Raw genomic sequence first — 16,787 nt, forward strand, 5'->3', positions numbered from 1 at the left:
CGTTTCGTCGATCCGACGCCACTCGTCCCGACTGTGATGATGCTTGACCCGCCAAAGTCAATTGAGCGACGCACGACGACGACCGTCCCGTCTCAGTCTGCGACACCGTCCAGCACCCGCCTCGTGTCGGAGACACCTCCCGACGCCGGAATGACCTCGCCACCGCACCGAACCGCCGTCCCGACGCCACTAAGGTCCATTCCGACGCAACCCGCACCGTCTCCGTCACACAACTCGCCACGGACGCCACCAGACTCGACGCCGACGCTTCACGCCACCTTGTCGCCACCACCTGGCTTCGACGTCATCCTGCCTTCGTCACTGCCACCCGATTGTGCAGTTGCAAACGGGACGCTTTGCAACACGATGTCCAGGGCCCTGACGCCAAAACGCCTGAGCGCTGCCACACCACCTGCGTTTGCCCCTCTGTGCTCGCCCAGCTTTGCTCCTCTGTGCCCGCCTGGCTTCGAGGCACAGCCAGTTGAACATTCCCGAACGAGACGGACGCGCGCGATGCTGACGCCGCCTACATGGCCACCTGACGCGATGCCAGGAACGTCCGAGACGCCACGACGCCCGATTCCGACGCCGAGCGCCGCAGTAACGAAACAACGGTCCAGGGCCCTGGTTCCCGTTATGCCACGTACCTGTCGCAAGTTGGCAACATTGAGACGCCGCACCTTCAAGTCACTGTGGCTACGGGGTCGCCTGAGCTCCCAGCATCCGCCTGTCGCAATGCATGTCGACGCCACGACACCTGGACGCACGAACGTCCCACCACCGAACGTGACCATCACCCGGACATCTGCACCTGTCACCCGTCTATCACAACAGGCCGCGAAGCGCCCACATGTCGGCGAGGCTGAGCCGGGCCGTGCCGAATGCCGCCCACGCTTGCTGCCTGCCTGCCACGAGCCGCCTGACCTTGGTCGCCGCCGCCCCTGTCGGCCGGCGCCCTGGCCACCGCCGCGCCGCCACATGCAGCAGCCGCCGCAGCCACAGATTCGGAGCTCGGAGCAACTGGTGGGTCTCCACCCCCAAGGTTAGTCCGCCAGCGCCCAATCTGCCCGTGTGAATTGTTCGTCCATCATGGAAACATTGCTCTCCTTCCATCATGTAAACATTGTCCGCCCACAACGTCAACATTGCCACCTGTCCGCACGGACGTAAACATAAACATTACCATGTGGGAGTGCTCGATGTAAACATTACAGACAACGCCCCCCAACCATCTGTCACACGGCGCTGTCATATCGGCCTACTTTCGGAGGGGGCAATTGATGTCGTCCGGGTCTGCGGCCCCCCTTTCAGCCCGATATGCCACCGCCCAAACACCACCATCTCTGTTCAAACCTCCTGCTTGTGCGTGCGTGTGAGCATGTGTTGGTAGCCCGGCAAGAAGGCGCTTAGCTGCAGTGCGCCGCATCCCTATTTAGAATAATAATATCATTGTAACCTTTTCTTTTCGCCCCAAAATTGTGTCGCAACGATTCTGTATGTGAGTGCCTTTTGTTTCATTAATATATTATGTTTTGCAATAAAATACATGCAAGCACGGACAAGGACCCTCCCTAGCGGGCGATGACGGAACTAACAAATAACTTTATTTAAACTATTTTTTACCACATAAGTAATAATTACAGACGGTTTGGTCGTGGATGTGTATCTGGTAATTTTCTAAAGAGTTCATGTTATTTTCTATAATAACCTGGGGCACGCAATAGCTAAGATGTTATCGGTAATTGTGTTGGGCGCGAAGGGCGCAATGTTGCCTGCCGCAAGCCCTTGTCTCAGCCCAGTCTCCTTCTTCAGCTGGCCGAGAGCGGACGTCTCTGCAGACACCCCGAGGACATCACCGTTGACTCACCGATAAGTAGTTCTGCTCAGTTAATTTATTCAAATCGTTTTCTTTATATCCTCGGGGCCTCTCTCGGTCGGTGAGACTGTTTAATTAGTAATTCTCATACTCTCCAGACTTCTCAACCACCCGTGTTATAAGTAACGACTTGAGGAGACTACATGCGTGGTTCGCCTCCTCAACTAAATCGATTCGTGCCTCGAGCGTTTTCTAACAGTATCAAGGAAGGATTGTATAAGAGCGTGTAACGTGGGTAGGGGAGAACGGGGCACGATGAGTCGCAAAAATTTTAACTATCAAGTTTATGTCTAAATATGAAATTATTGGTTCACTATTGTGTACATAAATAAAGAAAGGTATATATTTCAACACACACTTATGTTATTTAGCCTACTTCGATTAGTATTTCATACATAAATTTAATATGGTTTTTTTAGAAGTGACCCATAGTGCCCCAAACTTGGTGCACTATGGGTCAGTATCTGGGGCACTGTGGATCATTCTTATGAAACAGAGTTTTGGTCTAAAACATGAAGTTGAATTGTTTTTAAAATAGGTTTAATTAAATAAACATGATTAAAATATTAAATGAACACAAAAAATAATTACAGTTACAGCAAAAATATGAAAACCCGCCATAAAAATTACACTTTATCCATAGCAAACGATTTAGAAATAGCCACTTGTTGTCTGTAAGTAGTCTTTTTAGCGCATGTTGAATAAATAAAATGACACAGCAAATTTTAAAAATGATCTTTGGTGATCAGTTTTGTTATCACATGTTTCAGGCCTTGGCAAGACAAACAAGATATCGGAGCGTCCCACTATCGAAATATCACCTTCTTGTGGAAAAATAAACTTATCAAGGGTTTTCTTTGAACTTCTCATAAATTTCACCTCATATACTTTTCCTTAATTTGATGCATTTGTAATCGTCAACACCTGTCCAACATAGTGCAATTTACTTTTCTTATCCTGAAACTCCACAAGAACATAGTCACCTTTGCCGTCGCCCGGGTTCTCGTGTTCGAGACTCGGCGGTGTTCCTAGCAGGAAGGCTGTTTTCTTGCGGGGAAACGTGTCCGGGAGGGCACCAGGCTAACTCGGTGTTTAGCCACGAGGTGGGTCGTGAAATACGAAGGCCCTTGCGTGGCCCACTAGGAACGGTGGCAGTGGTCGTGATGTTAGGGGTCCCTAATGCCTGCTGTATCACTGGCCCTACACAGCATAGGACGCTGATCCCTAACTGGATTGGGGAGGTTCACAAATAACGTACACGGTTTTGCACTGTCGTTTACACGTCGCGCACGGAGTGTGCGGAGTGGACGTTTAATTACGCTCGCATTTACACTTGCAAATTACAGTCACACGATTTCCCTACATAAAAAACACTATCATTATACACTGGGCGCTCTGGCGCGCCGTCACTAAAGTTACGTCCTCACGCCAGTCGAGGTTGAGGGAGAGATTTTGATTGGAGTCGGCCAATCCCGTAATTTGTGAACGGCGATGCGCAGGCTCACCTGTGTGGACCGCGGCTCGCTATTAAATTAAGTAAAGGTTTCGATTAGATGTAGCCAGTGCCTGTGCACTCGGCAGTTAATTGAAAGTCTGGTATGGCGGGAATCGGCCTGTGCTGTATATTGCACTGCCCCGCGTAATGCGTTGTGCGGGGCGTGTTATGTTTACGCGGCTGGGATAGGGCCTACACCAGAAAAGGACCGGGCGCATACGGGGAGTAATTTTAAAAGGTTTCGAAGTTTGACTAGTTACCAGAAGGAAGTTCAGTGAAGACAAAGGATGATGTCTCTCCGTGGGACGTGCGTCCGTCCCGGTCCGCGAGTCGCTCTGTACTGGCATCTGGCCCTGGCACGAGGGGAGGGGTGAGCATCCTGTCGCGCCAGAGTTTCTAAAGTTCCGTTATTCGTAAAAAACTATATTAATAACAAAATGTAAGTGGCTCTAAATTCACCTAATAAAACTAAATAATTAACTCTATATATTGACGCCACTCCCGCTGCCTAAGTTTTTTAATTGATTATTAATGTTGAAAGTGATCTCAGGGGTTTTAACGGGGGTTCGGCCTCGTGACTGCAGGCAGGAGCACGTCGCTGTTCGAAACCTACCCGCACTGTTCAGGCCACCCAGGACACCATATAAATAACTGGTAAACGATTTGACACGACACTGCACTTTATTCAGAACCGATACTCTTATTGGTCCAGGCACTGGCCGCTTCTGTTGTCTGACCGCTGCGACACGCGTATCTCTCTACGTAAACGGTACGCGCGACCAGGATAGGTTGCTAAGTGGTGTACACGGACTTATACAGTGGCCGATTATAAATGTGAAAGGTGCGGCGGATAGCCACAGATCTCCTGTGCTGCAAGAACTTCTACAGGCAGTTACGTTAACATGGAAAACAGCACATACAAACGGACGTTCCAAAGTTATTTGCAATCTAACCTAGGGCGAAATATTGAGGTCCCGAAAAGTACGTAACCCGGTACGCTGGAATCATACACGTTACAGTCACTTTGTAATTGGAAATTACTCGGTTATATTGCACATTACAAGTTACACATTTACAGACGATGAAAGTTAGAAGGCGAAAGTTAGCGAGTAAGAACTCGACACACGTTGCTTAAAGTCTTCGATGATAACAATTAAGTGGCTGTGAAGCCGAAACTACGTAACTCAATTACGCTGTCCTTAATCTCTGGACACGAAATTACGTAGAAAATGTAAAGTTCCCTGTTGGGATAAAATTAATTAGTTACGAGTCGCACGAAATATCGTGCGACTGGGTGGGGTCGGCGCAGAGCTCGTAAAAGGATTTTAAAACTTACACTATTGCTGATATGTAGATGTAGCGCGAAAGTTGATGGCTCTGCGTTCGCGGAGCGTCCAACCCCTGCGAGCTCCCGACGGTAACTGAACTCGAGACTGCCCTGCGGCCTCGCGCCTAAACGCGTGGAGCGCGGGGAAACAGATCCGGCCAGTTTTGGGCTTAAAAGACATGTTACACAATATATGATTATAAAACAATTAGACATGATTTCCCTTGAATTAATTATCTTTTAAATTGTTATTAAATTGGTTGATTTTGATTTGAACAGAATAATTACATATTTAATTCGGTGCATTGCCACACCCGGCCGGGCGCTGTCGTCGCTTTGGTGTTCATCGCGGCGCACTTTTACACACTCGGCGGAAATCACGCTCGGGCGTGTTCGATGCACTTAAGAGGTGTGTTGTGATATAACGGCCTGTGCGAACCAGAGGGAGCACCGGCGGTCGGCGTCAATATATATATGTTTTATAAATTAGATGTAACAATTTTATATAAAATAAGTTTGAATTATCAGAGTCACACTGGAGACTGTTCGTCGCTTGATGACTGCTCCAGTGGCGAATGATAAATGCTAATTTGGGGCGGTTTTAAATAAGTCACATATTACACTATTTAAATCAGGCTGAAGGCCGCAAGGGGAGCACTCACAGCTGTTTTACTAAAAAAAACCACGTGACTGACCCGGGCACTCCTACGTCGCACTTGTGTTGCACGGTGTTGTTAATTTAAAGTGGTGTATTCTTTAATGTGTAATGAATTGACAGTGTACGGGACTCAGTTTGTCTAGCCGATTAAGTTAAGGGCGTTGATTATACCTATGTTCCGCGGCACTCGCCTGACTCGGGTGGGCCATGGCTAGGGGCGCGTTCCGTTAGAGGGGTCGGATACTGGCGGTTGCAGGTCGGGCTTTATGGTGGCCTTCGGTCGGACGACGTCACCTTCATTTGGCTCTGTATTGCGTGAAAGAAATGATTTATGAGTTTGCTGAGTTTGGATTTGGGATTCCATACAGTTATCACAATCACTGTCTGGTGGGCTAATCACCTTGTCTTCACCTTCGGATTCTGAATAATCTTTCTCATTAACAAAAATTGGCTGTCTGTAAAGTCGGTTTACGGACGATAGTTTAACGTGACGTCATAACAAAACATTGATGAAATGATTGATCCAGAGGAAAAGGAAATATCATATTCGGCCTGAGACTGAGCCTTAATAGGTTTTTGTACCCAAACCATTTAGGCATTAAAAATATTATATTCTTTGAGGAAGATTTTTTTTTTAATTTGTCTAACTTTTGTATGATAAAATCTACCTCTGCATACTTTTATGAATCAAATTGAATCATTTCTATTGAATTATCACTATTTTGTATGGATACAAAGGAGTGAAATGAAATGTACAATTTAATTAATAAATTTACTTTTATTTGCATTCATTATTCAAATATATTTATTACTTTTGAAATGTTACGTGCGCCGTATTTATTTTTACAAGTTCAAAAAAAAATTTCGCACCTGCCGGGATTCGAACCGACAACCTTACGATTAGAAAATAATTGATAGTTTCAAATGTTATATATACCTTTATAAAAATTTTGTTCACGGTAGGGGAATAATATTATTTCGTTTTAATAACTCGATTTTATAACAAATACGCATCCCAAATACACCAAACTTATTTATAAGGTGTTACAATATTTTTTAAAACATTGTGCAAAAGATCCCGGTTGTAATTTGAATTATTATGTGTAACCGTAAAACACCATTGTTGATTCAAAACGTATTTGAATATTCAAAATTACTTTTAAATAACTGTACCGACTGTGCTGAAAATCGGTGAACGATCGTTAAATTACATAATATTAACAATTCAAACGACGAAAATATGATTGAAAAGTCAAATTGATGGTCGTTCCAACCGAGTGGAAGAGAGATGCCACGCATGCGTACAATGAGCATGAAGAGAGATGCCACACATGCGTACAATGAGCAAACAGGAACATCCGTAGTGGGACATCCGTAGTGGGACACTTTTTCGTGCATGCAGCCGACGTTCATTGATTTATTAGACGTTGTCACGTCAAAAAGGCGATGTTTCACTACTGCTGATTTTATTTTCTTTGTTTTTTTTTTCTTTTCCCCAACAGAATTTCTATCTGTGGTGTAGCAGTCAAAATCTTGCTGCTTCCCAACTGTCTGCGTTTCCTAGTGTCTGTTCGATATTCTGCTTTTGGGTATCCTAGAAATTCTGTAGGACTTTTGAAATGCCGTGGAGCACTATCACCTATTTCTTCATCATGTCAAATTTGATGACTGGGACAGTTTCGAAACTGAGCTAGGGAGGAAGTCATCACTAAAAACATGTGGATCATGAGGGAATTCCAGTCTTTTTAAAAGCACTGATGATGTTATTTGGCATCATAGCACGTGGGAGGGATGTGCCAACAAATCCACCTACATCGTAAATTGTACCGTTTTTCCTGGGTGAGTCAATAGCAGAACTGTAAAACTTCTGAAAGGGACCATACAAACCAACATCCAGGGGCTGCATTCGGTGCGATGAATGTGGAGGAAGTGTCAAAATGTGAAAACCATTTGCTTTTGCTAATTCGAAGACTTCTAAATTAATGTGGCTCTCATGGTTATCGTATATCAGCAGACTAGGATTATCTTTCGTGCTGTAGGAATATTTTATGAAATGTTTAATTGATCTTACAAAGAGTTCCCCAGTCATCCATCCTTATGGGTTGGCTAGCCCCAGTGTGTTTGGTGGTGCCCCAATCAGCATGTGATCACGAAAATGCACTCGAGGAAATATTAAAATGGGCGGCAGATAATTGCCATCTGCACGGACAATACAACATGTTGTAACCAAAGTGCCTTTTACCAAACTTTTGACTTTACACACAGCTTTGCAACCTTTCTCAGCAATTACTCTTCCACTTTTTTGAACAGTCATTGTTTTGGTTTCATCTAAATTGAAAATTCGTGAAGGATTTCCAAGCTGTGGTTCTTTCAACAATAATGCCTGGTAATTGTTAAAAAATGCCTCTACATTATGAAGATTGAAAGCAGTAGCGCGAGCAAGACTACAGCCCTCTGGAGACCGAAGTGACAGATCTTTGTGTCTTTTAAAAAATCCTGCTAACCAATCTTCACCTGCCATTTGTTTTGCATGCCATGATTCAGGACATTTTACACCATTAACAACAGCAGTTTCATATGCCAGTTTGCGACAGTCTTTTGTTGTCAGTCCATAGAACATTTTGCAGCACTTTTTTAAATATTCAACAATTAAAAGTTCTTCGTCATCACTATAAACTTTTTGATGGCTGTAGTTTGGTTTAAGTTCAAATTCTACTGGAGTTTGTGAGTTCATTAACTTACTCTTGTGTCTTAGAGTCTCTCTTTTGACACCACACTCGTCAGCTGCACTTCGAATTCTCCTTCCTTCTGCGACCAAATTAAGTGCTGTTTGAAGATTAGCTTCGCTGAATAAGCTCTTTGTAGTCTTACGTTTGTATGTTCGAACCATGATCTAAAACAAAAAAATTTATTAGGCCTAACTGTTTTGTATTTGATCCTTTCTAGTATAGCTAACATAAACATTTAGTGGCAACCCATGGTTCCCCAAGGTTGCCTGACCCATCGTGCCCCAAAGTGCTTGTAACAAATAAAATTGTTGAAACATAACCTAAAATAAATGAAACTAAATTACCTGCAATTTATGTAGATGCGATAAGATACATATACATTTGTGCTGCTCAGTCAGTATTTGTACCTTATAATGCAAACAGATTAATAAAACAATAATAACTGGTTAGCAAAATAGTTTATCATCATGTAGATAATAAACACAAAACACACGGACAGCCTAAGTTTCACCCCCATAGATCGACATGCACGAACAGTTCCGAAGTACGTCGCTCGATCGGGTAACTTCGGTAGTAGAAAAGCGCGGGCTATAGCTACAGCTTTTGAACGTGAACAATGATATCGTTTTTTGATCTAGCAAGAGATAAATTGCAAAATTGTACCAAAAGTGATAAAGATAACACTATTCCGGGATATGTAGACAGTGAAATCGGTTATAACAATTTCTTTGATGCCTTAAAAAGTGCAGGTTACTCGTTCTGTTAGAAGTAGTGCAGCACAGGAGCAATTCAAAATATTAGATTTAAATTTTCTATAGAAGACGAAGCAAGCAACTTTAAAATGTTTATCTTGCTTGCTTCAAATCCTCAACCCTTATATCTGTCAATGAAGGAAATTAATTGAGCTTTCAGCTTGGTGACCTCTAGATCATTACAAAAAAATGAATGGCTATAAAATGCTAATGATATGACAGAATTGATGGGTGAAGTAACGTAAGAACTCTGAGAAAACCAACTAACCACTGCAATGTTTGCTATGTCCCCCACTATCAAAAGATCCATTAATGACCCTGCTGAGAATCAAACCCAGATCACTTTGGTGACAGAAAAGTGAGCACTTAAAAACAGAGACCTAATGTTTGCCTCTAATGACCACATTTATAAGACCACAAACCTAATGCTTATTACCTTTTCCACCATTAATTTAATTACCTTACCTTTACAGATCTTAAGCAGCAGGAAATGACCAGTATACTGAATGAAGTCTTTGAGATTAAGGGCTTCTTATGTGTAGGAATGTTTGCAATTTTTGAAACAGCCCTTTTCGGAATTTTATTATTCTACTACTGTTAAAAGTCTCTTCTCTACAAATTTGCTTTGTTCTCTGTTACTAATTATTATTAATGTAGGGCATCCTCCATCCATTGCATACCTTTAGTGAACATATTAACATATTATATTTTTATTCTCCTCGCTGGTTCTGTACGTTCAACTACAGCTGATTCAGTTGTGTCTTTATATTTTTAATTATTTATTTGTTTATTTATTTCCATAGTTTTCCATGGCAAACAATGCAAAACTTCAATGCCGTTTATCCAAAAATTGGAAGTATATCATATTTTGAAGGTTTGCTATGTAACAAATCATTAGGTATTTAAAAATTTATTGTAATGTTTAAATTCAAGAAAAGTTTTCTGATGTATGTTCTGAGAAAAAGAAACATTTATGGAAGCTTACTGTAACACCAAAAATGAAGTATGATGTTACTGATATCATTTGTGTTTGATTTAATTAATTATTAGTGTTAAAAGTGCATTTGCAGTGCTAATTTCTGATCCCGTTCACATACAAGCATAAGTGTGATAACTAAAATGAAGTATGGCAATTTAAGAGTTAAATGTTATGTTTAATCTCTTTCCCTAACGGTTTGATGAATATTTTAAGTGCAAATGTGCAGTTTGTAGTTCTTGTTAGATCTAATTCATACTATACAGGCTAATGTGCATTGTTTTATGAAGAATAGTGTTGTAACAAACTGTCAGATTAAATTGTTTTGTTCCAAAATAGAGCAATGCTCTTTGGAACATTGCAGAAAATAAAATTTTAAGAATTACAAAGTCTAGCACAAATATTAATGTAAATCAGCTCCAAGACTTAAGTTGTAAATGTGAAATTAGGCCTATGTGATTACAATCTTATGGCATTAAAGGTCTAGTAAGCCTACCTACATTTGTATTTTAAATAATCCAAGTTCATAAACATTTAAAGAAATTGCTGCAAATATTTCAGTTTAATGAACTGATTCAAATAATAAATTATAGGTTGAAAGATAATCTAGTAATGAAGCCAATAGTATTATTAATTAAAATCTTGTCTGTAATCTCAGAAGTCAGAGAAGTTGAACCTTCATGCAAAACCCAGAGCTGGTAGGCAATAATTTTTTTTAATTTACTAATCATTTTCAGGATTTTTTTTTATCAAAGATTGATTAATTTACATTGATTGATACCAAACATATACAAGAACTTCAGAATACAGATTTTCCTTCATATCGAAATATTGTTATTTAAAAAAAATTATTTTCTTTTATTGATAATACACTTATTGGAATTGGCTCTAGAATATAATAGTGAATAATCTGTACTTGTCTATGATTTTTTTTTTATGTAAGTGTATAGTGTTTTTTTTAATGGTTGTTGGCTAGTGTTATGTATGTATGTGCACTATATGCAAATGGTAGTTCTGATAGTATATGTTCATAATAACTAATATACTGATATCAGACTAGCTCAAAATTGGTCTATATTGTACATATATGAATACTTTATAAGATATGTATTGAAATATAATTTGAGTTAAGGAAAATTGTTACTGTAGAGTGTAGATGATTGATTGATTATTGAAAAAAAAATTCCTTCTGACAATCATTAATAATTTTTACTGCTTTTTATTAATCTTCATAAAAATTCACAAGTCACCATGGTTACCATCTTCCAGCCACAAAACAAATATTATCAGTAATTTTAAAATACATCAATAAATATTATCAGTGATTTTAAAATACATCAATAAATATTATCAGTGATTTTAAAATACATCAATAAATATTATCAGTGATTTTAAAATACATCAAATAAACTCTCTCGCTGCATTCATGAAATCATTGTTTATTTACATTGGCCAGCCAAACAGTAGATAAAAAAAAGCTGTTCTCCACAAGCCTGAAACAAAAAATAAATCAAAGTTAAATGATAGATATTGTACTAAAGAGAAATGAAACTGATAAATAAATGTATCAAAGAAAAAAGTTATGCATACGAGAATGATAAATTAATTTCAAAACCATTTTAGTTAGAAATTTGATACTTTCAATATTTTGGTAAATTCTCATTTATGTACTACAATTAACATTTTTCTTTGTCCTTTCAAACAGATATTTTTTTCCAAATACTTTTTGACAAAAACTCATTTATGTGAAAAAAATTATATGAAAAACATAATTCTATTGCTCTTGTGCCCATTATTGCAGAAAAATTAGGTATTTAACAATCCAAGTAACTACACAATTTCAGAAGTATGTTTCTCAGGGCCTCAAGTGATGTAATTGCTTGTTATTAGCTTAAGCAAATCTAGGCTTTGACTCAAGCAAAATGTTTACAAGTTGAATTAATTTCACATAATGCCCAAAGTCTTCGGGGAGAGTATTAGTAGGTAGGTTATCAAAATTTGTAAGATTCTATATATATATATATCCTATATGGTCATATTTTAGTCGTATCAACAAAATGCCTACACGAGAATAGATGTCAGCATGTTATTTTGCAGCAGTCGATGGCATTACTTCATAGTACAGTTGTGAAATCACTACAAAATGTGTCGGATGTATATTGCAATGATTTACAATTATTATCGGTAATCGCATAACTGCAGAGTTCAGAGGGTGTTAGAAAATTAAAATATACCACACATTGTTTTTTTTGTTTCTAATAATATTAGTTTATATTCCTACAAAGATGGATTCAGAAATTTCCTAGAGTAACAACTTTTCCACACAAACCAAATTTGATAAATAGTAATTCTTAGTACTATGTACTTCGCCAAATAAATTATTTTTAAAGTCTAGGTAAAACTTACCTAAAGAATAATTGCTTACACCATTTTACAGTAGTTATGAAGAAGTTACCTTTCCCTAACCATTTTCATGATTTAACAGCACTTATGTAACTAACCTAACCAAGTATTGCAAATGTGAACTACAGTATAACCCTGTAATTGTTTTCAAGTGAGCATGCGGAAAAAAACATAAGCAGTCGATGGAAATTTAGCCATTCCAGTGTTTTAACGTTTTACCAATGGACTCATTAAGAAAATATAATGTTAAAAACCATTTATCAGTACCCTTGATGCTTGAATTAGCTTAACCAATCCAACAATTATACAACTTTGTTGTGCATCAATAAAGTAAATCAATCATCAATACAGTAAACGTCTTCGATTATACTGCGCTAATTCCCAAAGATATTTTTAAAAAATTGAAATAAATTGTTTAACAGTAGTTTAATGTTAAAGCAGGTAAGTATAAACAATACAAAATTTGTAAAATCATGTGAATGGTTGGTTAGCTAAACTTAAAAAAGGTAATTTTCTTTTGTTGCTGCTTATCCATAAATTAAATTATAAAATTTTGAAAATACCTTTTCAGACACTAAAAACCTTCCTCTATTAAAACTGTAAACAGTTTTTCTTAATTCCTACTGGTTTTCAAGAAATCACATTTTGCAGGTCACACTAGATAGCTTATGCAGTGAAGCAGCTGTCGCCATTTTTCCCTCTAATTGCATTGCAGATCCTGTGGTTTTCCATATATATAAGAATGTATATATTTTTTATTTGAATATTATAACCTAATGAAACATAAATAATAGTTTTAAAAAAGTTACGAGTCTCTAATGTGTATCCAAACCAAAACGCCAACCCTTGACAGGGATTTTTTATAGCAGTATGGAGGCGCAAAGCGCAGATTAGTTACCTGCAATAGCACGTAACCTGACATATAAAAGGAATCATTTGTTACAAAATGAAAATTTATTTTATATGTCAGGTTATGTGTTGTCTCACGTAAAAAATCAGAATTTTGCACTTATAAACTGCTAAAAAATATCGCTCTCAAGGACTGATGCTTTGGGTTTGGAATGCACAATAAGGAGTCACATAACTTTTTTAATGTGTTAATTTACGTTTCTGCATTGCATTATCCAAATAAAAAATATACAATTTGTGTATAAAAAAAAAACAGGATCTGCAACTCAATTAAAGAACAACATTGTGACAGGCCCTTTACTGCACAGGTAATGTAATGTAACCTATAAACAGTGATTTCTCAAAACCCAGTCTGAATTTAGAAGAACTTTTTTCAGAGTAAATACAGGTACATATTTAAAGTTTAAAAAAAAAGTGTCCAAAGTTTATTTTGCATACAAAAAGCAGCAACGTGAGATGATAAATTAAAAAATCACTGTAAAATGTATATTGGTTGGTTAGATTAAGTTAGTAACATCCAACCGTTCAATTGATTTTACAGAATTTTTAATTGGCGCTATCCGAAGCTAACCAAATGTAAATTCCACTGTACTTAGAATCACTGTACGTATAATGTTACTAACCTAACAAATTTCACTGTATTTTTAATCCTGCTAACCCAAGGGCAGTATCTCAATATTACAGATTTGTAATAAATAATCCTAACCTATCCACATGTTAAACATGATAAACTACTTGCAGTATCAAACAACCCTCATAGAGAATAATAATTTTAAACATGTCAGGAAGAAAAAACACTTTAGGAATTTATAATTTTTCCTGCAATACCCCAAATTATATTAAGTGCACTCACCTGAATGTAATTCAGCTCTGGTAAAAACTATTTTAAAATATTTTTACTTAAATGCGGTTAACTGCTACACACCAACAGAAAACATTTCTTATGATTTTATACGTTGTGCGCTCATGAACATAAGATGAAATCTCCACACGCTACCTAAAATTTAAAAAGATAAGCCTATAGTGTACAAAAATTTATATAAGAAATGATTACTTGCCAAGAATAACACAAGCAATGTTAACTTGTAAACGGACAAAACTAATTTCCTAACAAATCAAACAGAAATAGCTGAATAACTTACCTGAAAATCTCATAATTAGTAACAAGGAAATATTTGTGTACATTTGTTTTACTCTTAAAAAAATATAAAATAACATTGGTCAACAATTTTTTGATCAATAATGCAATGTTTGTTTTGAACGTACAGATAAAAAAAATAAAAAACAAACCCGAACATGTACGAACCAGCCCGAAGGGCATGTCGATCTATGGGGGTGAAACTTAGGCTGTCCCAAAACACACACTGAAAAAACAGAGACTGATCACAGATATATAGATACAATATGTGGGCCACTAAATGGAAAATATTTTATGCAAGTTTTGCCAACCTAAACATTCTGGATTGCTCTAAACAATTGCTGACCCATGGTACCCCATGACTCATGGTGCCCCGGTCTCCCCTAAATAAAACCAACTTAATTGAGTCACGTGTCTTTGTGTTCGGGGGGGACACGTGGGTCCTTAACCCAGTCAGCGGCGTGTGGGACGCCCTAAGAGCCCACTGCGGTTAATTAGAAGCGTGCTCGGTGCTGAGAGCGGGCTCGGTTAGGAACAGGTGCTGGATTAAATATCAGGACGGCTAATATCTCGCTGCACACAGGCCACCTAACGCCCTGAGTTAGAGTATCAAGCCGGGTCCACGTGCCCGCTCACGTGGTGGCGCCCACTACAGTAGAACCCGTTTATAGTGAACCCGCCTATAATGAATTCCCGTTTATTGTGAATTTCCATCTCAGTCCCGGCAAAATGGTGTGAGGTTATGTATTAATTTATTGGATATAGCGCACAACTTTTGTCAATGTTGATACGTTTTCCCGCGTACCACGAACAAATTTTGCCGACATAATGCACATTTATCTCTATATTTTCATATAATTACAAGTTTTTTTCTCAAAACGTCTATTTTGGATCACATTGAAGTTTTTCTCCGCAATACGCTACTCGATTGTCCACTGTTCATATTATAAACAAGACGTATTCCAGTGGCCTCGGCATGCTACGTGCAGCCAGAAATGGTGATCAGTTTGGTGAAAACAAAAAATAGTTTTCCCTGCAAACTTAAAGAATGAGTGAACGCGTGTACATTTAATATGTTATCAAAATTAAAAATAAATTACCGCCACACAAATACGTATGTACATTATAGCAGCAAATTCAATATTTTTACGTCTCATTTTTATTGTTCACGTTTCGGACATTTTGATCGAGTAAAGTTCGTAAGACTACCACTCTGTCTACTAAATTTTTCCATAGAAAGTGAGAAAATTTCGTTCCAGCTTTAGCAACTGCGATACTAAATGATATGTAGTGATCTTTGATGCACCAGACTCGTTATTGATCGTTTATTTACTTTTGACGGTTAAAAGAATTTTGTGTTATTAAGCTGAAAATGTGCTTCAATAAGAAATACGTACATAAAAAAGGGTGAAAAACGCGGTAAAAAACGTAAGGCATATTTGTGTGAGATAAACTGGACATTATTGAAAAGGTAGAGGTAAATATTTACTTGGGCGGTATTTCCGAAAAAAAATGTTAAAAATCCGAAAATACCTTTATTAGACACTCTTCAACTTCCTCTTTTCATTAAAATCGGCGGAGATTAGAAATTCCAAATACTTTAGGAGATATCGAATTTTTAAATGTCTTCATATGTAGTTGAGCGGTATTTGCGAAAAAAAATGTTAAAAATCCGAAAATACCTTTATTTTATGCTCTTCAAATTCCTCTTTTCATTAAAAGCGGCGGAGATTAGAAATTCCAAATACTTTAGAAGATATCAAATTTTTAAATTTCAGCACAAAACCAGTGCATTCCTGTGGCGTGCGTGCACCATTGTTTCTTGTTTACGTACGAGTATCTATTTTTTTATTGGATAATGATGTCACGTGATTGTTCGTGATAGGCCAGAATTCAAATGAACTAATACGTGATTATTTAGTTCAATTATTGTTTAAAACGGTGTTTAATTACCGCCTCCAACTTAGGTGAGTTTTTAACGTTTCTAATTTTAAAGTCTTATTTGTTATTTTGATATTGTTGCGCAAGTAATAAGTAACAAAAAAATTTACATGAGTTGTTACTGTACATCCTTTGTTACGGGTTTGTTATGTAAGGTCAGTTACATTATAAATAATTTAAAACTAAAGAATAATTAAAATTAAATCACATTATTTTTAATATCACCTTAGTTTGAAAGTATTTATAATGTAACTGACCTGACCTAATCGACCATTTTAGTTTACTGTTCACCCTCTGTCCGGGTTTGTTTGGTCAGGTCAGTTACATTATAAATATTGTAAAACTAAACAGCCATTAAAATTAATTCACAAAATAATTTTTAATGTCGGCTTAGTTTGAAAGTATTAATAATGTAACTGACCTGACCTATTCAACCATCGTATTAATTACGCATTCACGATTCACGTATTCACGAACACACGGCAAAATAACAAAAATGGCGCCGCTCGAATGGTTCCACAGGTCTTGTATTGCAAATTAAAAAATTCGATATCTCCTAAAGTATTTGGAATTTCTTATCTCC

General features: G+C 38.1%; 1 long non-coding RNA gene across 1 annotated transcript; it reads right to left on the reverse strand.

Annotated features, from left to right (window-relative positions):
- Positions 1-11,012: 11,012 nt before the first annotated feature.
- LOC134529346 (uncharacterized) lies at positions 11,013-14,261 on the reverse strand. Its single transcript, XR_010074545.1, has 2 exons — positions 13,979-14,261; positions 11,013-11,306 (listed from the first exon to the last, which is right to left on the reverse strand). It is a non-coding gene; the product is annotated as an uncharacterized LOC134529346 (long non-coding RNA).
- Between the last annotated feature and the right edge of the window lie 2,526 nt (positions 14,262-16,787).

The sequence above is a fragment of the Bacillus rossius genome, chromosome 2 (assembly GCF_032445375.1).
Source record: "Bacillus rossius redtenbacheri isolate Brsri chromosome 2, Brsri_v3, whole genome shotgun sequence".
Lineage (NCBI taxonomy): Eukaryota > Metazoa > Arthropoda > Insecta > Phasmatodea > Bacillidae > Bacillus > Bacillus rossius.